General features: G+C 49.8%; 3 pseudogenes; all 3 read left to right on the top strand.

The window, feature by feature from the left end:
- The first annotated feature begins 481 nt into the window (after nt 1-481).
- LOC144247511 (feather keratin Cos2-2 pseudogene) lies at nt 482-791 on the top strand (annotated as a pseudogene).
- Nucleotides 792-4,570: 3,779 nt separating this feature from the next.
- LOC146765189 (feather keratin Cos2-2 pseudogene) lies at nt 4,571-4,894 on the top strand (annotated as a pseudogene).
- Nucleotides 4,895-8,771: 3,877 nt separating this feature from the next.
- LOC144247505 (feather keratin Cos2-2 pseudogene) lies at nt 8,772-9,116 on the top strand (annotated as a pseudogene).
- The last annotated feature ends 3,318 nt before the right edge of the window (nt 9,117-12,434 follow it).

Here is a 12,434-nt window from a genome sequence, read left to right as displayed (position 1 = left end):
TTAACTGGGATGGGGCACGTTTGACATGAGCTGGTCAGAAAATTATGACTTCCACTAAGTGCTTCTGGGCCTGAGGCAGGGCAGGACTGCTATAAAAGGCAGCCCAAGTCTCAGCTCTCTCATCCACTTCTCTCACCTCCTCCTCTTCCTCAGGAACCAGGTGAGTGGGAAGCCTCTTCTTCTCCTCCTGCTGTTGCTCCAAGAGCAGCCCTTGCCTGGCTGGAGGTCTCAGCTAAGGGGCGAAAAGAGCTCAGGGCTGGGAGATTCTTCTATTAGGAGAGGGCAGGGGAGAGTAGGTCTTTTGCGGGTCGAGTAAGGCTGGGACTTAGCTGAGGCGGCTCCTGGGCTTTGACCTGGGCAGCGCAATGGGGGCCAGGAGGTGCCTGGGCTGCAGGGTGTTTGGGTGCAGTGCTGCTTCTCATGTGTCCTCACTTTGTGCTTCTCCCTGCCCTCTGTGCCAGGTGCACCTGTAACCCCAAGCCATGTCCTGCTGCCAGCCCTGCGACCCTTGCTGCCAGCCCTGTGGCCCCTGCCCACTGGCCAACAGCTGCAATGAGTGCTGTGTCAGGCAGTGCCAGAGCTCCCACGTTGTCATTGAGCCTCCTGCTGTGCTGGTGACCCTGCCCGGCCCCATCCTCAGCTCCTACCCACAGAACACCGCCGTGGGATCTTCTACCTCTGCCGCTGTTGGCAACATCCTCAGCTGTGGCGGAGTGCCCATCAGCTCTGGGGGCTTTGACATCTCCTGCATCACCAACTGCTATGGTGGCAGCAGATGCCGTCCCTGCTAAATCTGCTGGCAATGCCTTTCAGGAAGAAGGTCCAAGACTTCAAAGCCTGGTTTTGGGCAGGAGATAGAGCTTCAGAAAGTTGTATTTAGAGCTTTGAACCATTGTTTCCTTGTTCCATTTGCCTTTCCTTTTCTGTCCCTCTCTCCCCAAGGCTAATATGGAGTTGTTGTCCTCCCTTCCTCTGCAGAGCAGTGCAAAGAAAAGCACGTGGGAGCTCTATCTTACTACCTGCTCCTGGTGCTCTCTGTGAGCTTTCTCCATTTCTTCTTCAAACTTATTAAAATTGTGTTGCATTCAAGCCTTGACCTCTGAGTCTTCTATTGTTCTGGGGCAACTCCTCCATCTGCTCAGGAAAAAGGTGGAGACAACAAAGTGTGGGGCTCATTGCAGCGGAATTTACTTTGTGCCCTTTTCCCTTAGAGCTGATGAAGAACATCCCTGGCTACTCAGCAGGCAATGCCATCATGGAGACTTTGGCTCCAAAGGAGTGGCAATGGGAAACAACAACTTGGGATGGCCCACAATGCATCTCTTCCTATTCCTCCTTCATTGCCTGGCCTAGGGTCTGTGTCCAGCACACCTGGGAACAAGGAGATGAGATCCAAACCTCACACAGGCCCGCAGCACTTGGCATGGCCCTGCTGCTGCCCAGACCCGCAGGCTGAGGGGATTCACAAGGAAGAATTGGTAACACACTCAGTCTGGGCAGTGGAATCTCCATCACTGTGATCCCCATACCTCCAAAAGAATCTAATGCTTTGTTCCATGTGTCCATCTTCCCTTTGTAAATGACTTGTGGTTGCATTCCTAATGCCAACATGTAGGAATGTTTTCACATGTACTTGAATTTTCTGGTTAATCCTTGGCCTTCGGCCACAGGTCAATGCACCAACTATCTTTCCCTGGGTATCCATGTTCTCTTGGGTGCAGAAAATGAACTTCTGAAGGCATTGCTGGGCTCCAAATACCAGCTCATATTCACAGGTCGCTCTGATGCATGTGACATTCCACACGTGCTCCTCCTGCCTGGATATCAAGGCAGTGACAGAGCCTTTGTCCATGTCACAGGATGCCAACACACCTTGCTCTGTCCCAAAGCCAAGGCTTCATCTGCTCCTCGTGAGACCTGCTGCCCAAGCATTAGTCTCAGCTGCCAGAACCAAACCATCTCCAGTTCCACATCCTTCTGTGTGTGTTACCCCCACGGGCACCACCTCCACATGGCTCCTTTTGGCAACCAGAATATAGAAAATGGCTATAGGCTACTACAGAATGCCCAAAGGAGGCCACATGGATGGGAAAGGGTCTGGAGGATCTCCATGAGGAGTGGCTGAGGCCACTAAGCCCATTCAACCAGGAGAAGATGAGACTGAGGTCAGGCATGACTATGATCTTTGACATCCTCCTGAGGCTGGGCAGTACAGGGGCAAGAACCAAACTTTTCATGCTCATGACCAGTAACAAGACTTGAGGAAGTGGGTGGAGCTGAGTTGAGGGAGGCTGAGGTTGGATATCAGGAAAAGGTTCTTCACCCAGAGGGTATTTGGTGGTTAAACACTGGAACAGGCTCCCCAGGGAAGTGGTCTCTGCACCAAACCTGAGAAGGCTCAAGAAGTGTTTGGACAACACTTGCGGGTCCTTGGTGGGAATCTTGGCGTTTCCTATGCAAGATCAGGAGTTGGACCTGACGCTCCTGATGGGTCATTTCCAACTCAGCATCTTCTGTAATCCTAGAATTTTATGATTGTGCTGAGAAAGTCTCAGTCTTCTTGCTAAATGCCATTCCCTTAATTAAATACCATGGTGAGGTTCCTCCACATGCCTCTGGTTCTCCAGGGAGAAAAAACTGCATTCCTTCAATTTTTCTCTTGAGAGTTGGGTTTTTGGGGTTATTTCATCTAGGGGAATTTTCTTCCCATTTGGTGCCAGCGAGATGATGAATGGACAGTGACCAAGAAACTGAAGACACGTTTTGCTTCGTCCCACACTTCCTGTGCTTCGGTTTTTGCCTTTTCATAAATACGTTTTCATGAGGGCTTGACCAGCGTCACTGAGAGGTTCAGGCTTGGCCAGCACTGACTCCATTCTTTAGCTGTCTGGATCTGGCTTTGTAGTACATGGGGGCACCGCTTGAGAACCTCTTGTAGCCTCCTCACTGCCACAAAAACCTTGTCACCTTCAACCCCGTAACAGAGCATACAATGGGGGTATAGAGCAATTTTAGGTGATTAAAAAATTTAGAAGGAAAGAACCAGTTCATGCTAGTTCAATAGACTACAAAACTAATTTCGTTTAGTTAATTTCAAATTCAAAAGGAAAACAACGCTTCGGCTTCAATAAAGAGCAGATGCAACTTTGAATAATCTCAAAATTAGGTTTTATGCTGTAGGACTTGGAAAGAAACACTTAAAAAAATACAACCATCTAAAGTCCTTGGTGGAATCTACTTCATGTCTTTGGCAAGTGGAACAGACCGAGCTAGTTATGGAGAATACCATAATGTTATTAGCTGGAAATCTGGACTGCATTACTTCACAATCTCCCTGAACCTCTTTGTACCCCTCAGGGCACTTTTCCGATGGATTCTTCCTGGCAGGTCCCAAAGGCGATGAAAACCAACATTTATGGAGTTCAGGGTTGCAATTTTGCCTTCTGTTCTACACAACCACTGCACATCACAGACAGGAGAGCTACCCCAGCTTTCTGCAAAATCCCTGTAAGGTCCCAGGCATCCACGCGAGCACAAATTTTATCATGTCCCGCTCCTTAAAATGACTCCGGTCTCCTGGACAAGGATCTAGCCCCAGACAACTCCTGCATTCCCAGACCCCTAGAGATTGCACAGAAAGCTAATGAGCCAAGTGAGGCCAACACAATTCTTCTCTGAGCACTGTTAGAGCAGCAACAGGGACCATCCCTCCCAGCAGATGCAGAGCCGTATGCAACAGCAAGTGACCATCATGAAGAGATGGGAAAAGCAACAGAAAATGATGTGCCATGACCCCTCACGTGGCAGACCTTGAGCATGTGGGCAAGAAACACGAGACTGATGCCCATTTCCTGACAACGTGGACAAAAACAAGCACACAGGAATGACACAGGTTGAACACTTTGTCCACAGAGGATGCTGCCAGCTGATGGTCTGAGCATTCCAAATGCACTCAGCATTGGTGTTGCCCAGGAAATCCTTGAGTCTCCCATCCCAGCACTTAGAGAAATGACCATTCACGTAGGAAAGCAAAGAGAATTAGGCAGGAAATGAAAAGGCAGCAGTACAGGAAATCAGGACACAGCCCCTACCATTAACTGGGATGGGGCACGTTTGACATGAGCTGGTCAGAAAATTATGACTTCCACTAAGTGCTTCTGGGCCTGAGGCAGGGCAGGACTGCTATAAAAGGCAGCCCAAGTCTCTGCTCTCTCATCCACTTCTCTCACCTCCTCCTCTTCCTCAGGAACCAGGTGAGTGGGAAGCCTCTTCTTCTCCTCCTGCTGTTGCTCCAAGAGCAGCCCTTGCCTGGCTGGAGGTCTCAGCTGAGAGGGGCGAAAAGAGCTCAGGGCTGGGAGCTTCTTCTCTAAGGAGAGGACATGGGAGAGTAGGTCTTTTGCGGGTCGAGTAAGGCTGGGACTTAGCTGAGGCGGCTCCTGGGCTTTGAGCTGGGCAGCGCAATGGGGGCCAGGAGGTGCCTGGGCTGCAGGGTGTTTGGGTGCAGTGCTGCTTCTCATGTGTCTTCACTTTGTGCTTCCGCCTGCCCTCTGTGCCAGGTGCACCTGTGACCCCAAGCCATGTCCTGCTGCAAGCCCTGCGACCCTTGCTGCCAGCCCTGCGGCCCCTGCCCGCTGGGCAGCAGCTGCAATGAGTGCTGTGTCAGGCAGTGCCAGGACTCCCACGTTGTCATTGAGCCTCCTGCTGTGCTGGTGACCCTGCCCGGCCCCATCCTCAGCTCCTACCCACAGAACACCGCCGTGGGATCTTCTACCTCTGCCGCTGTTGGCAACATCCTCAGCTGTGGCGGAGTGCCCATCAGCTCTGGGGGCTTTGACATCTCCTGCATCACCAACTGCTATGGTGGCAGCAGATGCCGTCCCTGCTAAATCTGCTGGCAATGCCTTTCAGGAAGAAGGTCCAAGACTTCAAAGCCTGGTTTTGGGCAGGAGATAGAGCTTCAGAAAGTTGTATTTAGAGCTTTGAACCATTGTTTCCTTGTTCCATTTGCCTTTCCTTTTCTGTCCCTCTCTCCCCAAGGCTAATATGGAGTTGTTGTCCTCCCTTCCTCTGCAGAGCAGTGCAAAGAAAAGCACGTGGGAACTCTATCTTACTACGTGCTCCTGGTGCTCTCTGTGAGCTTTCTCCATTTCTTCTTCAAACTTATTAAAATTGTGTTGCATTCAAGCCTTGACCTCTGAGTCGTCTATTGTTCTGGGGCAACTCCTCCATCTGCTCAGGAAAAAGGTGGAGACAACAAAGTGTGGGGCTCATTGCAGCGGACTTTACTTTGTGCCCTTTTCCCTTGGAGCTGATGAAGAACATCCCTGGCTACTCAGCAGCCAATGTCATCATGGAGACTTTGGCTCCAAAGGAGTGGCAATGGGAAACAACAACTGGGGATGGCCCACAGTGCATCTCTTCCAATTCCTCCTTCATTGCCTGGCCTAGGGTCTGTGTCCAGCACACCTGAGAACAAGGAGATGAGATCCAAACCTCACACAGGCCCGCAGCACTTGGCATGGCCCAGCTGCTGCCCAGACCCGCAGGAATGAGGGGATTCACAAGGAAGAATTGGTAACACACTCAGTCTGGGCAGTGGAGTCTCCATCACTGTGATCCCCATACCTCCAAAAGGATCTAATATTTTGTTCCATGTGTCCATCTTCCCTTTGTAAATGACTTGTGGTTGCATTCCTAATGCCAACATGTAGGAATGTTTTCACATGTACTTGAAATTTCTGGTTAATCCTTGGCCTTCGGCCACAGGTCAATGCACCAACTATCATTCCCTGGGTATCCATGTTCTCTTGGGTGCAGAAAATGAACTTCTGAAGGCATTGCTGGGCTCCAAATACCAGCTCATGTTCACAGGTCTCTCTGATGCATGCGACATTCCACACGTGCTCCTCCTGCCTGGATATCAAGGCAGTGACAGAGCCTTTGTCCATGTCACAGGATGCCAACACACCTTGCTCTGTCCCAAAGCCAAGGCTTCATCTGCTCCTCGTGAGACCTGCTGCCCAAGCATTAGTCTCAGTTGCCAGAACCAAACCATCTCCAGTTCCACATCCTTCTGTGTGTGTTACCCCCACGGGCACCACCTCCACATGGCTCCTTTTGGCAACCAGAATATAGAAAATGGCTATAGGCTACTACAGAATGCCCAAAGGAGGCCACAAGGATGGGAAAGGGTCTGGAGGATCTCCATGAGGAGTGGCTGAGGCCACTAAGCCCATTCAACCAGGAGAAGATGAGACTGAGGTCAGGCATGACTATGATCTTTGACATCCTCCTGAGGCTGGGCAGTACAGGGGCAAGAACCAAACTTTTCATGCTCATGACCAGTAACAAGACTTGAGGAAGTGGGTGGAGCTGAGTTGAGGGAGGCTGAGGTTGGATATCAGGAAAAGGTTCTTCACCCAGAGGGTATTTGGTGGTTAAACACTGGAACAGGCTCCCCAGGGAAGTGGTCTCTGCACCAAACATGAGAGAGCTCAAGAAGTGTTTGGACAACACTTGTGGGTCCTTGGTGGGAATCTTGGCGTTTCCTATGCAAGATCAGGAGTTGGACCTGACGCTCCTGATGGGTCATTTCCAACTCAGCATCTTCTGTAATCCTAGAATTTTATGATTTTGCTGAGAAAGCCTCAGTCTACTTGCTAAATGCCGTTCCCTTACTTAAACACCATGGTGAGGTTCCTCCACATGCCTCTGGTTCTCCAGGGAGAAAAAACTGCATTCCTTCAATTTTTCTCTTGAGAGTTGGGTTTTTGGGGTTATTTCATCTAGGGGAATTTTCTTCCCATTTGGTGCCAGCGACATGATGAATGGACAGTGATCAAGAACCTGAAGACACGTTTTGCTTTGTCCCACACTTCCTGTGCTGTGGTTTTTTGCCTTTTCTTAAATACGTTTTCATGAGGGCTTGACCAGCGTCACTGAGAGGTTCAGGCTTGGCCAGCACTGACTCCATTCTTTAGCTGTCTGGATCTGGCTTTGTAGTACATGGGGGCACCGCTTGAGAACCTCTTGTAGCCTCCTCACTGCCACAAAAACCTTGTCACCTTCAACCCCTTAACAGAGCATACAACGGGGGTATAGAGCAATTTTAGGTGATTAAAAAATTTTGAAGGAAAGAACCAGTTCATGCTAGTTCAATAGAGTACAAAACAAATTTCGTTTAGTTAATTTCAAATTCAAAAGGAAAAGAACACTTCAGCTTCAGTAAAGGGCAGATGCAACTTTGAATAATCTCAAAATTAGATATTATGCTGTAGGACTTGGAAAGAAACACTTAAAAAAATACAACCATCTAAAGTCCTTGGTGGAATCTACTTCATGTCTTTGGCAAGTGGAACAGACCGAGCTAGTTATGGAGATTACCATAATGTTATTAGCTGGAAATCTGGACTGCATTACTTCACAATCTCCTATTTGCACCCCCAGGGCACTTTTCCGATGGATTCTTCCTGGCAGGTCCCAAAGGCGATGAAAACCAACATTTATGGAGTTCAGGGTTGCAATTTTGCCTTCTGTTCTACACAACCACTGCACATCACAGACAGGAGAGCTACCCCAGCTTTCTGCAAAATCCCTGTAAGGTCCCAGGTATGCACGCGAGCACAAATTTTATCATGTCCCGCTCCTTAAAATGACTCCGGTCTCCTGGACAAGGATCAGGCCCCAGACAACTCCTGCATTCCCAGACCCCTAGAGATTGCACAGAGAGCTGATGAGCCAAGTGAGGCCAACAAAATTCTTCTCTGAGCACTGTTAGAGCAGCAACAGGGACCATCCCTCCCAGCAGATGCAGAGCCATGTGCAACAGCAAGCGACCATCATGAAGAGATGGGAAAAGCAACAGAAAATGATGTGCCATGACCCCTCACGTGGCAGACCTTGAGCATGTGGGCAAGAAACACGAGACTGATGCCCATTTCCTGACAACGTGGACAAAAACAAGCACACAGGAATGACACAGGTTGAACACTTTGTCCACAGAGGATGCTGCCAGCTGATGGTCTGAGCATTCCAAATGCACTCAGCATTGGTGTTGCCCAGGAAATCCTTGAGTCTCCCATCCCAGCACTTAGAGAAATGACCATTCACGTAGGAAAGCAAAGAGAATTAGGCAGGAAATGAAAAGGCAGCAGTACAGGAAATCAGGACACAGCCCCTACCATTAACTGGGATGGGGCACGTTTGACATGAGCTGGTCAGAAAATTATGACTTCCACTAAGTGCTTCTGGGCCTGAGGCAGGGCAGGACTGCTATAAAAGGCAGCCCAAGTCTCTGCTCTCTCATCCACTTCTCTCACCTCCTCCTCTTCCTCAGGAACCAGGTGAGTGGGAAGCCTCTTCTTCTCCTCCTGCTGTTGCTCCAAGAGCAGCCCTTGCCTGGCTGGAGGTCTCAGCTGAGACAAGCTAAAAGAGCTCAGGGCTGGGAGCTTCTTCTCTTAGGAGAGGGCATGGGAGAGTAGGTCTTTTGCGGGTCGAGTAAGGCTGGGAATTAGCTGAGGCGGCTCAGGGGATGTCATAGCGCAGGACTGGGACCTGCTTCTGCTGGGAGAGGGCAGGGGAGAGAAGGTCTTGTGCCGAAAGTGAGAGGATGGAACTTGGCTAAGGTGGCTCCTGGGCTTTGAGCTGGGCAGCGCAATGGGGGCCAGGAGGTGCCTGGGCTGCAGGGTGTTTGGGTGCAGTGCTGCTTCTCATGTGTCCTCACTTTGTGCTTCTCCCTGCCCTCTGTGCCAGGTGCACCTGTAACCCCAAGCCATGTCCTGCTGCCAGCCCTGCGACCCTTGCTGCCAGCCCTGCGGCCCCTGCCCGCTGGCCAACAGCTGCAATGAGTGCTGTGTCAGGCAGTGCCAGGACTCCCACGTTGTCATTGAGCCTCCTGCTGTGCTGGTGACCCTGCCCGGCCCCATCCTCAGCTCCTACCCACAGAACACCGCCGTGGGATCTTCTACCTCTGCCGCTGTTGGCAACATCCTCAGCTGTGGTGGAGTGCCCATCAGCTCTGGGGGCTTTGACATCTCCTGCATCACCAACTGCTATGGTGGCAGCAGATGCCGTCCCTGCTAAATCTGCTGGCAATGCCTTTCAGGAAGAAGGTCCAAGACTTCAAAGCCTGGTTTTGGGCAGGAGATAGAGCTTCAGAAAGTTGTATTTAGAGCTTTGGACCATCGTTTCCTTGTTCCATTCGCCTTTCCTTTTCTGTCCCTCTCTCCCCAAGGCTAATATGGACTTGTTGTCCTCCCTTCCTCTGCAGAGTAGTGCAAAGAAAAGCACGTGGGAGCTCTATCTTACTACCTGCTCCTGGTGCTCTCTGTGAGCTTTCTCCATTTCTTCTTCAAACTTATTAAAATTGTGTTGCATTCAAGCCTTGACCTCTGAGTCTTCTATTGTTCTGGGCCAAATCCTCCAGTCTGCTCAGGAAAAAGGTGGAGACAACAAAGTGTGGGGCTCATTGCAGTGGACTTTACTTTGCGCCCTTTTCCCTTGGAGCTGATGAAGACCATCCCTGGCTACTCAGCAGCCAAAGGCCATCATGGAGACTTTGGCTCCAAAGGAGTGGCAATGGGAAACAACAACAACTGGGGACAGCCCACAACTCATCTCTTCCTATCCTTCCTTCATTGCCTGGCCTAGGGTCTGTGTCCAGCACAGCTGGGAACAAGGAGATGAGATCCAAACCTCACACAGGCCCGCAGCACTTGGCATGGCCCTGCTGCTGCTCAGACCCGCAGGGCTGAGGGGATTCACAAGGAAGAACTGGTAACACACTCAGTCTGGGCAGTGGAGTCTCCATCACTGTGATCCCAATACCTCCAAAAGGATCTAATGCTTTGTTCCATGTGTCCATCTTCCCTTTGTAAATGACTTGTGGTTGCATTCCTAATGCCAACATGTAGGACTGTTTTCACATGTACTTGAAATTTCTGGTTAATCCTTGGCCTTCGGCCACAGGTCAATGCACCAACTATCATTCCCTGGGTATCCATGTTCTCTTGGGTGCAAAAAATGAACTTCTGAAGGCATTGCTGGGCTCGAAATACCAGCTCATGTTCACAGGTCTCTCTGATGCATGCGACATTCCACACGTGCTCCTCCTGCCTGGATATCAAGGCAGTGACAGAGCCTTTGTCCATGTCACAGGATGCCAACACACCTTGCTCTGTCCCAAAGCCAAGGCTTCATCTGCTCCTTGTGAGACCTGCTGCCCAAGCATTAGTCTCAGCTGCCAGAACCAAACCATCTCCAGTTCCACATCCTTCTGTGTGTGTTACCCCCACGGGCACCACCTCCACATGGCTCCTTTTGGCAACCAGAATATAAAAAATGGCTATAGGCTACTACAGAATGCCCAAAGGAGGCCACGAGGATGGGAAAGGGTCTGGAGGATCTCCATGAGGAGTGGCTGAGGCCACTAAGCCCATTCAACCAGGAGAAGATGAGACTGAGGTCAGGCATGACTATGATCTTTGACATCCTCCTGAGGCTGGGCAGTACAGGGGCAAGAACCAAACTTTTCATGCTCATGACCAGTAACAAGACTTGAGGAAGTGGGTGGAGCTGAGTTGAGGGAGGCTGAGGTTGGATATCAGGAAAAGGTTCTTCACCCAGAGGGTATTTGGTGGTTAAACACTGGAACAGGCTCCCCAGGGAAGTGGTCTCTGCACCAAACCTGAGAGAGCTCAAGAAGTGTTTGGACAACACTTGCGAGTCCTTGGTGGGAATCTTGGCGTTTCCTATGCAAGATCAGGAGTTGGACCTGACGCTCCTGATGGGTCATTTCCAACTCAGCATCTTCTGTAATCCTAGAATTTTATGATTGTGCTGAGAAAGTCTCAGTCTTCTTGCTAAATGCCATTCCCTTAATTAAATACCATGGTGAGGTTCCTCCACATGCCTCTGGTTCTCCATGGAGAAAAAACTGCATTCCTTCAATCTTTCTCTTGAGAGTTGGGTTTTTGGGGTTATTTCATCTAGGGGAATTTTCTTCCCATTTAGTGCCAGCAAGATGATGAATGGACAGTGATCAAGAAACTGAAGACACGTTTTGCTTTGTCCCACACTTCCTGTGCTGTGGTTTTTTGCCTTTTCTTAAATACGTTTTCATGAGGGCTTGACCAGTGTCACTGAGAGGTTCAGGCTTGGCCAGCACTGACTCCATTCTTTAGCTGTCTGGATCTGGCTTTGTAGAACATGGGGGCAGCGCTTGAGAACCTCTTGTAGCCTCCTCACTGCTACAAAAACCTTGTCACCTTCAACCCCATAACAGAGCATACAACGGGGGTATAGAGCAATTTTAGGTGATTAAAAAATTTAGAAGGAAAGAACCAGTTCATGCTAGTTCAACAGACTACAAAACAAATTTCATTTAGTTAATTTCAAATTCAAAAGGAAAACAATGCTTCGGCTTCAGTAAAGGGCAGATGCAACTTTGAATAATCTCAAAATTAGGTTTTATGCTGCAGGACTTGGAAAGAAACACTTAAAAAAATACAATCATCTAAAGTCCTTGGTGGAATCTACTTCATGTCTTTGGCAAGTGGAACAGACCGAGCTAGTTATGGAGATTACCATAATGTTATTAGCTGGAAATCTGGACTGCATTACTTCACAATCTCCCTGAACCTATTTGCACCCCTCAGAGCACTTTTCCGATGGATTCTTCCTGGCAGGTCCCAAAGGCGATGAAAACCAACATTTATGGAGTTCAGGGTTGCAATTTTGCCTTCTGTTCTACACAACCACTGCACATCACAGACAGGAGAGCTACCCCAGCTTTCTGCAAAATCCCTGTAAGGTCCTAGGACTGCATGCGAGCACAAATTTTATCATGTCCCACTCCTTAAAATGACTCCGGTCTCCTGGACAAGGATCAGGCCCCAGACAACTCCGGCAGTCCCAGAGGACTCCCAGAGATTGCACAGAAAGCTGATGAGCCAAGTGAGGCCAACACAATTCTTCTCTGAGCACTGTTAGAGCAGCAACAGGGACCATCCCTCCCAGCAGATGCAGAGCCGTGTGCAACAGCAATCGACCATCATGAAGAGATGGGAAAAGCAACAGAAAATGATGTGCCATGACCCCTCACGTGGCCGACCTTGGGCATGTGGGCAAGAAACACGAGACTGATGCCCATTTCCTGACAACATGGACAAAAACAGGCGCACAGGAATGACACAGGTTGAACACTTTGTCCACAGAGGATGCTGCCAGCTGATGGTCTGAGCATTCCAAATGCACTCAGCATTGGTGTTGCCCAGGAAATCCTTGAGTCTCCCATCCCAGCACTTAGAGAAATGACCATTCACGTAGGAAAGCAAAGAGAATTAGGCAGGAAATGAAAAGGCAGCAGTACAGGAAATCAGGACACAGCCCCTACCATTAACTGGGATGGGGCACGTTTGACATGAGCTGGTCAGAAA

The sequence above is a fragment of the Lonchura striata genome, chromosome 27 (assembly GCF_050655825.1).
Source record: "Lonchura striata isolate lonStrDom1 chromosome 27, ASM5065582v1, whole genome shotgun sequence".
Classification (NCBI taxonomy): domain Eukaryota; kingdom Metazoa; phylum Chordata; class Aves; order Passeriformes; family Estrildidae; genus Lonchura; species Lonchura striata.
The sequence above is the reverse complement of the archived record's forward strand: the minus strand, read 5'-3'. Positions and strand labels throughout refer to the sequence as shown.